This window comes from Notolepis coatsorum, assembly GCF_963971535.1.
Source record: "Notolepis coatsorum genome assembly, chromosome: 19".
NCBI classification, from domain to species: Eukaryota; Metazoa; Chordata; class Actinopteri; order Aulopiformes; family Paralepididae; genus Notolepis; species Notolepis coatsorum.
This window is the reverse complement of record NC_140183.1, coordinates 79,926,641-79,937,388: the sequence shown is the minus strand read 5'-3', so window position 1 is coordinate 79,937,388 and position 10,748 is coordinate 79,926,641.

Below are 10,748 nucleotides of genomic sequence, written 5' to 3'. Positions count from 1 at the left end.
ACTACAAGTTATGAATACAGGGAAAGTGGTGAGGTGGGATTAAAGGGAATGTGCCAGTGATTTTAAACCTACCATTTTAAAAGGGAGTTGATAAGCTGAAGTGCAGGGACAAGCTTCCCAAAGGACGGGGGCAGTTTAACGACCACTGACGCCAAGACTCGCTAGCCCTCGGCTAATGGGTTGGCCTCTTTAGTTGACCGGTTAGCGCTGTCGCCTGTGGTCATGGGCACTATGGATGTGTCTCTATAATCGTTACATCAATGCATGTGTTGGATTGTCAGGTGTGTACATATGAATCTGAATATGACGGCCGGTGGAGGAGGCAGAGACTCGTGATGAGCACAGGGGGCCCAGAATTTATTGCTATGCCTCCGCTTGTTGCTATGCTGGTCATTTCCAACGGAGGAAGAGATGAAAGTGCCCAAGAATGAGTAACTCACTACTCTGGAGAAGTCACGTACTCCTATTTCTACAAAATGGCATTTCTGTGGGCAACTTCATCTCATCTCTCTCCATTTGAAATGATCAGCATAGCAACAACACAGGCTGAAACAACAGCAGCAGCCATTTGCAGTAAACCACAGGGGTAACAAAATAGGTGTCAATCAAGAGGAGAGGAGGGAGGGAGGGAGAGAGGGAGAGAGAGAGAGAGAGAGAGAGAGAGAGAGAGAGAGAGAGAGAGAGAGAGAGAGAGAGAGAGGGGGGGGGTGGGGAGAGAGAGAGAGACAATTGTGCACAGTTGTACAGCCCTCGCCTATTTTTATTTTGTATTTTATAATTCTATTCTATTCTATTGATGCTTCTATTATTTTTTTTTCTTTTGAATTATCTTTTTCCCCCTTCTTTTTTCTCCCCTCCCAATGTTAGTCGTTATGCCAATTCCCAGTCCCCTTTCTGGTCGTTGCGCACTCTACCCCCTACTGTCGGTCTGGGAGGGCGGAGACTATCACATGCTTCCTGTTGACAGAGTCACTTATGGGGCGACAATAACTTGGTCATGACGACAAGGTCCTCTCACTTCAGCCTTTAATCGGCGTGGTTTATTATCACATTGAGCATTAGTACATGAGACCTTCTCTCTGTGAGAGGTAGATGGGAAGAGACAGAGAGGGAGGGAACGATCCCTTAAATACCCTCTTACCTGGCGCCAGCGTCAATAGCTCCGCCTATAGCGCCCTCTTGTGGAAACAGTTAGACAGTTACATGCAATTGTATACATCACATAACTTTAACACTCCCACTTACGGCTGTCTTGTATACTGTACAACTTTTCAAAAACAATCTTCAAAGAAAATAATACAGTTCAGAGCATCAAAAAGGATATGGCAGTCAATACTACACAACAGGCAATATTTACACACCAAACATGACCTCTGCAAATCTTCTCAATTTCAGTTTGGAAACAGGCTTCGTCATAGCGTCTGCTACCATGTTGTCTGTCGGACAATAAACAAGTGTCATCCTTTCTTCTCTGATAACAGATCTGATGAAATTATATTTTATATCCACATGTTTACACCTCTGTCGGCACACAGGGTTTCTCGCAATTGCAATGGTTCCCTGGTTGTCTTCATAAACAACAGTTTTCTTATATACATAGGTATCCATTCCTTCGAGCAGTTGTTCTAGATAAATACATTCCTGTATTGTCATAGCTAGAGCCATGTATTCGGCTTCACAAGTTGATAGTGCCACTGTGGGCTGCTTCTTTGTTTTCCACGAAACCAGTGAGCTGTTTGTGTTCAAACTCACACAATACCCTGTGGGACTTCTTCTGTCTGTGGTGTCTGCCGCCCAATCTGCATCACTGTAGGCTTTAAGCCCGAAGCCCTCGCTGCTCTTTCTGAAACAAAGCTGTTTATCTGCTGTACCTTTGAGATAACGAAAAACATGTTTTTCTGTAATCCAGTGCTCCTCTGTGGGATCAGCAAAATGCTGTGACAATTTACTCACTACAAAACATAGGTCAGGGCGAGTACATGTTGTCAAATAAATGAGGCTACCTACAGCTTCTCTGTACATTTTTACATCTGTCAATTTCTGAGCATCCTCTTGGTAGTCTAGCTTTTGATCACATGGTGTTTCCCTTGTTCTACATTCTTGCATGTCAAAACGTTTCAGGATCTTTTCCACATATCTGTTCTGGGATATTTTTACACAACTGGCAGACTGTTCGAAGTCCATGCCTAGAAAATGCTTTAACCTGCCTAGGTCTTTCATTTTGAATCTGGTGGAGAGCATACTTTTCACCTGCTCTGGGTTTCTAGTGTTGTCTGCTGCGATGATCAAATCATCCACTTCTGTATTTAAACATAGAATCCACTTCTGTATTTAAACATGGAATCCACTCCTGTATTTAAACATGGGATCCACTCAAGTTCAAGTTTCTTTAATAGTTGTCATACAGAAGTACAGAATACTTTCATACAAAATGCTTCTTACTGTTACGCTCCAGAGACTGTGCTAGACAAGATAGTATCAAATAACATAGTATAGCATGTAATTTAGAAGTAGAAAATGAGGTCACAGTGTTCAGTATAGACATATGTACAATGTTCGATGCAGAATAGACGTAACTGAGTTACCATATAATATACAATACTATGCAGTGTACTAATGTACAGTACTATATAGTGCAAAGCAGAAATGGGATGAGGTACAATTTAGGTACAATTTACAGTAAGGTGTACGAGTTGTAGTGCAATCCTTCATCAATAAATATAAAGTGTGGGGAGTGGGTGCTACAGTGTGTTTGTTTAAAGTGAGTGTGTGCTATAAAGTGTGTGGAGTGGGTGCTACAGTGTGTTTGTTTAAAGTGAGTGTGTGCGTGTGGATGTGTGTGCTATGTGCGTTTGATGGTTGTTGTTGTGTAGTGTTCATTGTTCGTTCAGCAGCCTGATGGCCTGGGGATAGAAGCTTCTTCTGAGTCTTTCTGTGCTCGCCTTGAGACTCCGGTATCGCTTGCCTGACCGCAGCAGTTAAAAGAGGCAGTTGTTCGTTCTGTATTTAAACATGGAGTACCCTCCTTCTGTATTTAAACATGTAGCCACCCTCCTTCTGTATTTAAACATGGAGTACCCTCCTTCTGTATTTAAACATTTAGCTACAAACCTGGCTCTGTACTTGTCGTGGCCTTCAATACCCTCCTTGATTGAGTACACCCATTTTCCTCCCACTGTCTGTCTGCCCTCTGGTAACTTGGTTAGAGTAAAGGTGTGGTTGTCCTCTAGGGACCTCATCTCATCATCCATTGCTCTCTCCCATTTACTTGATTCAGGGGACACTATGGCCTCTTTAAAGGTCTGAGGTACTCCACTCACTATACTCTGTAGCAGTAATCAATGCTGGTAAGTGTACTGTCATCCTCGTCACTTTCTCTCCGGGCATAGTCTTTCAGATACTTTGGTGGTTTGTGTTCCCGTGAGGGATACCTCCCACTGCATGGGGCACGTGACGTCACCCTCGGGTGCTCCTCGTCATTGTCCTCTGGGGGTTGCTGACTGTCCGTCTGCACGACTGTGCTAAGTACACTAGGCTGAGGTGTCTCTGTTTCTTCACACCTTTCTCTGGAGTCCAGCTCTGGCTCCTCTGTCTGTGTCTCGTTCTCACATGTTGTCATTGTGACAAATTTGACTAGCCTGTGTTTTTGCACTTTCCCTTTACCGGGATAATAGACTAGGAAAGCGGGGCTTCCTTTGTCGTGCCCTACAAAGAGTCCTTTTTCACATCTGGACTCGAGCTTTCCTCTGTCCTGCTGGTAAGCGTAACATACTGATCCTAATTCGTGCATTCTAGCTAGATTACATTTCTTTCCTGTCAGTGCTGTATACGGGGTGGTGCCCGTGTGCTTATTAAAACACCTGTTTCTGGTGTAAGCGGCTTCTTGTACTGCATAATGCCATAGACTCTTAGGCAGTGTTAATTTTGTCAACGAATTTGATGACGAAAGATCTTCGTCAACGAAGCTTTTTCCCGCGACGACAACGAGACGTGACGTCACGTTATTGAACACCATGTGACGCCAATGTCACTAAATTATTAATTAAATATCGTTGACCACAACTGAGGACACAAAAATGTAGTTTACAAAAACCATGACGAATTCTCTCTTAATTTATGTTGACTAAAACAAGATGAGACAAAATAATTATAACTTTTAGAATAAGTCACGTTATTATTTCAGCATTTCCCATTTCCGTTTCCGGGTTAAACTCAGCAGCGTTTATGGCTAAAAGCCAAGCTACATAACCAGGCGCGGAACTTTGTTCCTAGCGGTGGGGGGGACATATTAGGGGGCGTGGTGAATATTAGGGGACGTCGCAGGGGGGGGGGGGGGGTAGGGGGGGGGCGCCCCCCCTTCCAATATTTCTTTTTCTAATACCAGGTGTGCAATACGCATTTTCCCAGGCGGTGGCGCCTCTTGTAAGAAGTGGTCATCGTGGAGCCAGGGCTTGTCCAGCTGCACGTCCGCTAATTTAATATAATGATACTAGTGAAATTTTTTTAACTCTGTCAAAATAAACGAGCTGCATAGGCATAATAAACTGTAAGCGACATATACATGTTTGCACTGTCTTTTTTCTATTATAAAGTGCCTCTCGAGACTCGGGTCCATAACCATAGGCGCCTACGTAATTGAGCAGGCGAAGCGGGTGCTCTACCAGTATTGAACTTGGGGGAGCAAGCTTGTCTCTTTGCTCCCTCACTTTTTGATCATTGATATATCCCCCCCCCAATATATCAATATTATCTAACCATAACTACGTAATTTCAATCAAATTAATAATACGCAATGACACTTAATAACAAGTTTTTAAGTTTCCAAAGATTGCGAACCCCCCCCCCCCCTGCCCCATTATGGTTTGATCCAGTGCCTCCCATCTCCAGCGCGTAGACCTTTTGGCTCACAGCGCTGCAGTCTGGCTGCAGGTAGGCTGAGTGTAAATATCAAAGCGCACAGAGTGTGTCATAATATTGGTGGCAGACCAGGCAGGCAGGCTTTTCCAGTAAGTTGTTCAAATAAAAGGATTATGTTAGACATAAGTTACTATTGAGTGGTAGTAGAACTTCTACGGTTCTACCACGCAATACAATAAAAGTGTTTCACGGTCCCGAATTGCGATCTGGTCATACGGTTTCCTCGAATAAATAATAATAACGTTTCCCTCTCTGGTTGGCGTTAGCTTTAGTGCTAGCCGCTAGCTAACGTTATCTAGATATGTGGTGTGAGCTGGATGACGTTGACTTCATTTGCAAACGTTAACGCTATCTATATGGCAGACGAGCAGGGCCGGATTAACGACGGCCGCGGCCCGTGGGCCTATAGTGACGAGGGGCCTCCATTTTTTTTTTTTTTTTTTTTTTTTTTGATCGATGTCATGATTGTGCACTGCAGACTCAGGGAGGAGGCAGAGAAGGAGAGAAAGAGACACAAGATTTACAGGTAATGGAAATATATATTTTTTCTCTTTCTTATTAAAACTTGGCCTATTTGAAAGGAGATTGATTTAATAAAAATGAATGAGCGAAAAATCAATATACAGTGTATATACAGTATATATATATATTAATATATTATTATTATAGTAATTGGCTATCATACTGCAATATAAACTGAGTTTTATAGTGAAAAGAGCAGCTTTATTGGTCAAGATTGAAGTCAAGTCAAGTCAAGTCAGTTTTATTTGTATAGCACATTTCCAGGCAGCGGCAGCTGACACCAAAGTGCTTCACAAGCAAGTTGATAAAAACAAATTAGTGTGAGGCAAGGTATAAGATTAAAAGAAAGAAAAAAAACATAGCAAAGCAATGAAAGCAACAAAAACAAACAGTATGGTGCAAGATATAGGATTAAAAACATAATAAAGCAATGAAAGTAATAAAAACTGGTAGGACACAGTAAAACAAAGAGGATAGAAGGGCCAGGGGTCTAGTGGTGGCTCTATATTGCAGGAAATTGCACATACAGGTTCATTAAATTTAAAAAAAAATCTGCCATGGAGGGGGTCGTGCCGGACCCCCTCCAAACCACACCTTGCCTGTCAAAAAAAAATTTAAAAAAAAATTTAAAAAAAAAATTAAAAAAAGAAAAAATCTTGCACCCCCACTTTCAACTATAACTAGACGGCCATGTCCATAACACATAACTGATCAGTCATTTGATTGTAATGCAGGTGCTCACATTATAAATCGAATGTATGCGAGACAAACAATGTAATCGTTTTGATGCATACATCTCTGCCCAGCCTACCCCACCTGTTGCTGTTGCGCCCCCACACAGAGAGACCCATATCCCCGCACCAGAACGCTACGACGGGGACATCTCTAAATGTCATGCCTTTATTTTTCAATATTCACTAGTATTCGGACAACAGCCGCACACTTAAAGTGATACATCTAAAATCGCTTACCTTACCTGTCGGGGGTCCAGGACTCCTGCGTTAGAATGGGCGACAGGCAGCTCTCCACTACCCTCTGCAATTCGTCCCTGCATACATCGCAAAAGGTATTCGACCACCCTACTGGGGGCTCGGATAGTTCTTGTAACTGCCTCCGTGTTCAAGTTTAAGTTAAGTATGATGTCATAGACTATGTCAAATGTCATGACTCATAGTAGAATCGGCTGGCTTGTTCGCCATCCGCCAGGGAAACCGCAGATATATTCCTTTACTGCGAATTGAGAGCGTCCCAAAAATGATTCCAGGCCGCTATTTCTTTACCAACGGATTTCCAGTTCCGCGTTGACGCTTCCAACTGGTTCATGCGTCGGCTACACGCTGCTTTAATAACACTGCATTATCGAGACAGTGCCCCTATGTATGACTTTGAGGATCTGGCAATGAATTCCAAGAGTAGGGTAAATCTGCAGTGCCGGCACTGTGTAGTAGCGACTAGCGAGTTGCAGCGGTTTGGGGGTAAAAACATGGGGGGGACAAATACTGCATTCTTAAATCATGCGGGGGACATTTTCCGGGGACCCCCCCGCAAATTACGCCCCTGTACATAACAGACGTGAGGCTAGGTCTCTCGGTCCCAGGTCTCTCGTGACTACAGCTTATACCAATAACCATGAACGGAATCTGCTACTCTCTCAACACTCCTGCGGCAGCCGAACAGTTCTACCAAAAGAACATAGCATTTAAGACGACAGAGGCTGAGAGGATAGCTAGGCTAATAGCCTGGGAGTCGGGACCTATATCCCAGACACAGACTTGCTCTCTTTCATCTGTGTACACCCACTACTATCAACATTACACATGGATACAACAAGTACAAGACCACGTTCACTTAAAAATGTATGAAAATAAAAGAAACAGACGAGTACTAACACTGAGATTGACCCTGCTATAAGTTATGAATCCCTTTAGCGCTTGAAGTGCACTAAAACAACTTTTTATTTTTCATATAATGTTGGGTACATGCTCAGTAGAGTTAGAACGCTCCCAGTCTTAGGGGCTGTGATATTTTGTTACCACACTTTATGCACATAGAAGTGCGGTGGCAGGTTCGCTAAGCTAATGTTGTTAGCCGAATGCTCTGATGGGGGCCGCCATTTTATGTTTAAAGTGATGTCGGCAATCTACGGTACGACTCGAGGGACAAAAGGGAATGTGTGTGTGACGTGTGTGAAATTTGTACAGTAGGTCCCAGTGAGAATTGCAATCAGTGTGTACTGTGTATTTACACTATCCTAATGTTCCTTTGTTGGTTAAAAAAAATAAGCAATTTAAATCAGAATATGTTCCATTCCATGTCTGACTATTTCTGAATCTATTGACCATTTCAAGGAATGTTTGGTTACTATTGGGCTTCTAGCCTTCTACTGAAATTATTGTGAATCAGCTGATAGGGTTTTGGCTAGACTATACTTATATAAATAGAATTGCATTATTTACAATATAAAAATATAAAATGCCTTTTTTTCATTAGTGAAAACTAGACAAAAATCATCAGTTTTCTGCGACTAAATCTAGACAAAAACAAAAAAGACAAAATCGAGACTAACACTGACTAAGACTAAAATTCTCAGACATTTAGTTGACTAAAACTGACTAAACGAAAAATAAATGCAGATGACTAAATATGATGAAAGCGAAAAATGAGCACTTGACACATGACTAAGACTAAAACTAAGATGAAAATAGCTGCCAAAATTAACACTGCTCTTAGGCAATGTTCCCTCTAATTTTTTTCGGTCTGAGCAAACACTCAAACCTCCTGAGCAGACATCAGCAACTACTGAGCAACATACATCACCTGCCAATTAACCGGTTAGTTGATAAGCGGCGGTTTGTAAAAAATCTGAGAATCTTAATTTCCCTCAATGTCTAACATAAAAATATATACATTTTGCTGATACACGAGAAATAATACAAAAAGGCATATTATATTCCTTAATCAAATATTTATTTGACCACTAATTGACGATACAGAGCAAAGTCCTTACTTTGGTGTGAGTCGTGTCACTAACTTTTGTCTTTTTAGGAGGCTGACTCGTCATTATTTTATTAAGTGAATTATAATGCGACTTCAAGGGTGACCATATTGTGATTTTTTTTTAAAGAGGACACTCTGCCTTCAGCCTCAAGATACTTAATGATACTCAAAGTTTACTCAAAGATGCCTTATCATTATAATATATTTAAAGTATGCCTCCTCTGTATTGATATAAAATTATTGTTTATATAATTTTATAATACAAAGTAATATCTCTCTATAACCAAAGTTACTCAACATGCTGTATTATGTAACACTTCCCCCGGTCCTGTGGGACCAACCGGCAACCCTCCGCCCAGTTCGGTTGGTCCAGGACTCAGACACTCACAACCCCCCATCAATACCCTTCACAACATAACATTGGCAACCGGTGGGCTGAGCCAGATGTGGCAGATCTGGCATCAGCTCACACACCTACTTAACATTCTCATCTGCCATTTATATTTGTTATGTTCTTTGTCTATGTTGTCATTGTTGTTTCCATTGTGTTCCCCTGTCTGTGTTTTGTAAATATGTTTTAGTCTAGTTTGTCTCAGTTTGTACAATTGTTATTGTTCCCCCTGTGTGCTCTGTATTCCTGTTAGTTCTGTTTACCACACCATGTGTCCTGTTAGTAATTACCCTCTGTGTCTAATTAGTGTTTGTATTTAAGTGTTCTGGGCCAGCATGCACTTGCTGGTTCATTGTTAAATGTTACCTGTGTTTGTCAGTCGTGTATTGTATCCTGTCTTGTGAAAGTAAACACTGTATCGTCACCACGTCGACTCCTGTCTCATCTCTCATCGTATTCACTCTGCCACCTGGGTTCACCATGCCGAAGAAGCACACTCGTAACAGTATTATGCCTAAAATAATCTGACAAATCTCAAGAAAATAACAAAATCAACCTATGACAAAATAATATATATTTTCAAGTCTTACTGGACAAAATAAATAACAAGAAAAATATGAAGTAATGTTCTAAATAATACCTCTTCTGTATTAGAAAATCCAGCTTTAAAAAATATATCTTTGTATCTTTTCAATGTAATGTATATTATAAAACAGTAATCTCACAAAGATACTAATTTAAAAGTGCACTATGCAGTTTCAGATTTGTTGCAATTAGTGTATTAAACTAATTTATTACACACATAATCCTTAGAATGATTGTATCATAACAAGCATCTTATCAAACCAAAACATCATTTTGAGGCATCAAAATAGTTTTCAATTATTTTCTTTCTCTCTGTATAGCTGCATGCTTCAATCAATTCGGTCAACTTTGCCATCAAACTCTCGCCTCGCACTGCTTTGTTTGTAATGTTTTTGTGTGTCCATGTGAGCTTTGAGATCGCCAGCACCTTTATTAGACACAGAAACATATGGTCAAGCTTTGCACGCGTTGCACTCCGCTTCCAATTAAACTTGCCCGGGACAATACATTGGGAATTTTCTCTGCAGTTCATCTGTAATGTACATTTTCGCGTTTGCATTGTGAGGAGCCAGCGATGCTGGTCAGATCTGTGCTTCCTGCTCTGTTGTGTCTGTGTGAGCGCGCAGTAGCGCCGCCCACAAAGCACTGAAAGCGAGGCTTCTCTTGGTAACGTCACACACAACAGGTTACCGTAGTATTCGGTGCAACGCGCCAGTCAATTTAACTACATGCATATTTTACACAAACGTTTCTGTGCGCAACAGATTTCAGATGTGCGCGGGAGCGTTTTGCCATGTGCGCCCGTGCGCACGGGCGCAGCTTAGGGGGAACATTGCTCTTAGGTAAGTTACCAGCTATTAGCTTACACCTAGCCATTTCGAAAAGAGTACGTCCCGTTCTGGTGTGGGGATATGACGTCTCGTGTCTTATCTTGTTCCTTCTCAACAGTGATTGGAACTCTTTATTTGTGAACTCGGTTCTGTTGTCGGACCTCAAGCATCTTATGTTGCCATAAGGGGCTATGTCTGCCAGGAATTTCTCCGTGGCCTGGGCCCTATTCCCCGTACCTGGTTCAACTAAGTCGATCAAGAGTCCCATTATCCAGATTCAGTTAACCCGATGTTTGAAGCCGGGATTTTCCTGTTCCTCGAAGGTGGTTTCAGTCTCGTTAACTCAAACCAGACTTGAGACCCAGGATAAGTGCGCGCGGCCGCTTCAGTTGAAAAGCCATCACGTATCGATAGCAGAGATCCTGATTTTCTAACGGCATTGATTGATTAATTGATTTAAAACTTTATTAACAGGTTGCAGTACGGCTCAATCGCCTCGCCGACAA